The sequence below is a fragment of the Chanodichthys erythropterus genome, chromosome 9 (genome assembly GCF_024489055.1).
Source record: "Chanodichthys erythropterus isolate Z2021 chromosome 9, ASM2448905v1, whole genome shotgun sequence".
Lineage (NCBI taxonomy): Eukaryota > Metazoa > Chordata > Actinopteri > Cypriniformes > Xenocyprididae > Chanodichthys > Chanodichthys erythropterus.
Genome location: NC_090229.1, coordinates 4404973 through 4411347, shown reverse-complemented (window position 1 = coordinate 4411347; position 6375 = coordinate 4404973).

Below are 6375 nucleotides of genomic sequence, written 5' to 3'. Positions count from 1 at the left end.
CTTATTAATAAATGTACAGCTTTTGATTATTATTGTTGCCTCTAGTAATTATGTGTCTGATTTTTAATTTCTCACCTATTTTGGATTCATTTTAAGCCAGACATATAGTCATTTTTAATCAGTAGTTGGGTTTAATAAAACTACCCAGCACATTGGGCAAACATTTAACCCAACCGCTGGGTTTGTCCATTTTCAACCCAACTTGGGTTGTTTTTAACCAAACATTTTAAGTGTATAAGGCTGATAACGATAACATTAAAAATGAACATATCAGCTGATGCCGATATGGTGGCCTATCGTACAATTATACTTCATTATTATACTTTTTGGTATTTTGTCTTTTATTTGACAAAAAAATGCTATGTTGTTTCAACTTAAATTTGGGTCAAAAATGGACAAACCCAACCATTGGGTTACATTTTTTAATTAAATTTTTAACCCAACGGTTGGGTTTGTCCATATTTGACCCAAATTTAAGTTCATTATTTTTTTAGGGTGAGAGTATTTGCGCATTTATAAATTATAGATCATAAAAGCACATATTTCGCTCATGATCATGACTTAAAATTAAAAATATTTTTTTGACATTAAGTCAAATTACACTCCAATGAAGCTTATTTAACTTTTTAAAGGGGTCCTATAATGCCCCTTTCACAAGATATAATAAAAGTGTCTCCAGAATGTGTCTGAAGTTTCAGCTCAAAATACCACACAGATCAAATTTGCCCCTATTTGGGTGTGAGCAAAAACACACCGTTTTTGTGTATGTCCCTTTAAATGCAAATGAGCTGCTGCTCCCAGCCCCCTTTCCAGAAGAGGGCGGAGCTTTAACAGCTCAACAACAACAAAGCTGGAGAATCTCACGCAGCCAAAATGAGGATTATCAGTAACGGTGTTCAGCCTTACATTGTTCAAACCGGAGTCGACACTGATGGAGAGACTCAGGAAGAAGTTACAACTTTTAGAATGAAACTGGACGTTTCTGAATGGTTAGTGGATAAATTGATGTAGTTGCTGTGGAGTTGATTCAACTCATCCACTAGCATGTGCCGTCATCTTAGCAGCAGATGTCATTCATAAACATCTTCTTAAGCAATTGGGAACTACAGTGTTCTTGAACTCTAGTATTGGCCAGCGCAACAGAACATGTTATACAAATACTGGAACACAGAGTCACATGAGAGACGAGGGCCGCCCTTCGCTGTGTGATCGTGATGCTCTCCATCACTGGCTCTTGCCTCATCTTTTTCAAAGGCTTTCACTGGTATTCACGGACCTGGCAGGACTTTGTGTTTCGGTCTTACGGTCATACGGACACACTTAAACACTTCCAGACACTTCAAGCAAAACTCTGAATGCAAAACTCAGAGAACAAGAAAGTCCAAGGCACACGGCCAATGAATGAATCCAGTGATGTTCATGCTTATCATTGTTTCTGGTGTACAATCTATGAATATGAATTTGTGTTTTTGATTGCAATACATCAACATGACAAGGTCGACATGAACTTTACCTTCAAAATAACAATGCTGAGGGGCTTTGCTTTCAAGTGTGCATGAATGTTGCTTCAACTTCTAAAAGAAATATGTTTTTATACAACAAGGACACGTTCAATTGATCAAAAAATCATTTATAATGTTAAAAATGTTTCTATTTCAAATAAATGCCACTCTATTCACCAAAGTATCATGAAAAATTAAATCCATCATGATTTCCACAAACATGAACATCAAAAATGTTTCTTGAGCATCAAATCATCATATTAGAATGATTTCTGAAGGATGTGACAATGAAGACTGGAGTAATGATGCTGAAAATTCAGCTTTGATCACTGGATATAAATAACAGCTTACTGTATATTCACATATAAAACAGCTATTTTAAATTATAATAATATTTCACTATTTTTCACTATTTTTCTGTATTTTTGATCAAATAAATGCAGCATTTGCGAGCAGAAGAGACTTATTTAAGAACATTAAAAAATCTTTTGAACGGCAGTGCATTACCTATAAAACTGTGAAAATGTGTTGTTGTATTGTTTTTGTTCTGTTCTGTTCAGTAAATCAGATCTGTGATATCAGTAACAGCCTCTATCCAGCACTTTTCTCCTGTTTCTGTTGATAAGAGCGTTTGAAAATCTCAGCAGAATGGTTGTTGATCCAGTGTCCTGTTATTGAGAGACAAACAGTGACAGTGAGGCTGGTAATTGCACGTAAAACGAGAGATAGCACATCCTGTTTTTCAGCTGTCAATCTGACCTCCAGGTAAAGTTTATCGGATGCACTTCAAGGGATCAGACGCTTTCAGACGTAATCCAGTTCCAGATCAAAACAAACACAGGACGCTCAGCGTGATGCACACAGATTTGGAACTTGACCTTGGCTCTGTACTGTGGTTAATATACACCTTTAATAGCTCTATAAGTTTGAATGTATGGAGCTCTTTATGAATGAGCCGTTTATCTTCATATAAAGTGTGTATTTGTACGTGACATAAACAGATAAACGGTTAGAACTTGTTTTTCTGAGGAGGGGGCCTTATCACGATTGGCCGGTCCATTGATCAGAACGCTGAAACCTGAAAAACAACTTTGTTTGATAATTTGTGTACCTGAATAATTTTACTTCATTATTATTATTGGAGTATTTATGCATTTATAAATTTTATTTATAGACCTTAAAAGCACAAAGTACACATTTCACTCGTGATCATGACTTATTAAAAATATTTTTCTTCATCAAAGCGAGTCAAATGACACTCAACTGAAGCTTATTTAACACTGCAAATGAGTAATGCACTTCTATGTAAAATGTAATCACCATAAGGTAATTTATGCTTGTGAAAACCATTCATTAAACACTTTTGTTACTTTTAAAACTTGCAATATGAATATTAAGGACAGTTTTTACTCTCACTCAACACTGTAAAAAAAATCCCAGAAAAATTTACGGTAAAAAACCAGCAGCTGTGGTTGCCAGAACTTTACCGTAAAAAATACAGTAGCAACGTAAAAAAAAATATATATTTTACGGTAAAATAACGCATTTCATTAACTGATATGTTAATTTACCAACCTAACGAAGTACTAATATCTGTTTTGTGTCTTTATAATACACTGACAGTCACCAAACACAGTGGTGATGAGAGTCACATGATGAATCAGAGTTCATCACTAGCAGTTTTTCCACAAGCTGAGAAGGACAACACTAACATATAGAAGGTGCACACAGTGTCATTCACACACTAAACACCATCATGGTAACATGCATGACATTTTAAAAATGCAATAAACATTAATTTAACAACATTAGATGTAACATAAAACCCTAATGTACTTAATTGATTAGAAAAAAACTAAGAAGAAACAGAGTTATTTCAACGAAAATATATCAAATGTGAAGTGTCACGCAGGGAATTGTGGGAATGTCAATTTACGTTTTTCACTGTAAATTTTACAATGAATTGTTATTTTTCACTTCCAAAAACTGTGAATTTAACGGTATTTTACCGTAAAATTACATCAAATATACTGTTAGATCTATTACAGTTATTCACCGTATATAGTACGGAAACTTTCTGTAAACCAATTGACAGTTTTTCACCGCAGCATTTTTACAGTCTTTTACTGTTAAAATCATGGTTATTTTTTACAGTGAAGTAATGCATCCATATTAAAATACCATTTCAGTCTGTCTACTTCATAATTTTATGTTTAATTGTGCTACTTGCCTTTGTAATTATTTGTGAGAATTAATAGCAATTGAGTGAAAGCTGCTTCAAAGTAAATCCTGCACCACATTTATTTCAGTGCAGTTCCAGAGAAACACTGTAAACCTGAATTAAATGAATTATTTCCACTCAAATATTACTGAAAGTGTATTGTACCTAATATAAAAAAGTTAAGTGAACTCGGTAAATGATTATAATAAGCTGAACATAAACTGTATAAGTGCGGCAAATCTCTAGCATGTATTGCGTCAGAATGCATAAGGAGAATAAATGTTGAAATTAAGTGTTTAACGTACAAAAAATTGAGTTCTGCCAACTTATTAGGGTTTGCAGTGACTAAAGGTCTTGAATGAATCACACATCACAAGCTAATGTCATTTCACACAGGAGCAGTTGTCTTTCTCTCAACCCTGTCTGACGAAATAAGAGCTCTGTACTGACTCCCAAAGCCTGCGTCTATCCCCCTGCATGTGTTTAGTGATCCCCGCTGTGTGACTCGGCTAAAATTAGTTTTTAGAGCGCACAGGAGTCAAATTCAATCACAAGGCAAGCCTGATGCGACGCTGCATACAGTACATGAGTGCACTACTTTCCTCAAGCTGGATTGTGTTACAAAGATACTGAGCTCTTCTGATGCATGTTAAGAAATTACCTATTTTGGTTTGGTAGTAACGTAAATACAACACCCATAGTAAAAAAAAACATGTTCAAAACAATGCACACTCAATAATTGCTTCATATGCAATGTTTCGGGTAATGCATAACGTGAGTTATGTAATCAGATTACTTTTTCAAGTAAATAAAGTAATGCATTGCTTTTAAATTTACAACAAAATATCTGAGTTACTTTTTCAAATAAGTACTGCAAGTTGCTTTGTTTTTCTCATCTATTGACTGACACCTCTCCTGTCCCCATGTTGAGAGAAATCGGGAATAAGTGAGGCATTGTGTGTACACATGATGCTTATTGCAGTTCTAGATTAAATGTGAGCATTTACTCATCTCACTTGCACAAAAACAGAGTCAGCATTCCTCAAAATGAATCATTGAAATGCTATCTAGTAAATATTATGCAATTAAATATGTTAAAACAAATATACTTTATGTATTTAATCTCACTTTATTAACCAATGTCTTTGTTGATAAGTTATCGATCCAGTTCAACCATACTAATAAGCCACAATTACTTTAGTTAAACATCAGATTTGTACGGAGCCCCACACATGACATGCAGGAAAAAAATAGTAGGTTAAATCATGCGCATGATTTACTTATTTGTTCCCTCGATTTATAAATTGTGCACGATTTAGCAAATCAAGGAAATTAAATAGTAAAAAGTGTGCACAATTTAGTAAATTGAGGGAACGTAATAGTAAAACGTGTACATGACTTCGCAAATCGAGGGAATGAAATATTAAATTGTGTGCAGATCAAGGGTGCGTAATAGTAAAAAGCACACACAATTTAGTAAATTTAACAAACGAAATAGTAAATCGTGCACACAATTTAGTAAATCAAGGGTGCGTAATAGTAAAAAGCACACACAATTTAGTAAATTTAACAAGCGAAATAGTAAATCGTGCACACAATTTAGTAAATCAAGGGTGCGTAATAGTAAAAAGCACACACAATTTAGTAAATTTAACAAGCGAAATAGTAAATCGTGCACACAATTTAGTAAATCAAGGGTGCGTAATAGTAAAAAGCACACACAATTTAGTAAATTTAACAAACGAAATAGTAAATCGTGCACACAATTTAGTAAATCAAGGGTGCGTAATAGTAAAAAGCACACACAATTTAGTAAATTTAACAAGCGAAATAGTAAATCGTGCACACAATTTAGTAAATCAAGGGTGCGTAATAGTAAAAAGCACACACAATTTAGTAAATTTAACAAACGAAATAGTAAATCGTGCACACAATTTAGTAAATCGAGGAAACGAAATAGTAAAACATGCGCATGATTTAACAAATCGAGGAAACGAATTAGTAAATCATGCACATGATTTACTTTTTTTCTTGCATGTCATGTGCGGGGCTCTGTACATTTGTGTTTCTTTTTTTGTTGTTGTTGAATTTTCTTCTCCTGCGTCCTATTCTTCTGCGATCCAGAATGGCAGAACAGCTGAAAGTTTTGTTTGAGCTGCGCCCTCTACTGTACAGGCGTGAATTTGCATTTCCTTCAGCCTGAGGCTTATTCATTTCACTTTTGGTGTGAAAGGGCCTAATTTTTCCAAAAACAGAACCTTTTTTTTTTTTTTTTTAAATAAAAAAAAAACCCAAACAAACAAGAAAGCCCAGCCCAGGTGAGAAAAAGTAATGCAAAAGTAACTAAGTTCCACAAAAGGTAACTTAGTAACACATTTAGTTACTTTTTTAGGAAGTAACACAATATTGTAACACATTACTTTTAAAAGTAACTTTCCCCAACACTGGTCATTGTACTCATGGATGCTTGCTTCTGCCACTGAATTAAAAAAGAAGGCAATTGCAACTTTTTATTTTATAAATTGCGATATTTTTCTCTCGCAATGGCAACTTTATATCCTGCAATGCTGATTTTTTATCGCAGGATTGTGAGATGTAATCTCACAATTGTGAGAAAAAAAGGCAAAATTGTGAGATAAACCTTGTGACTAG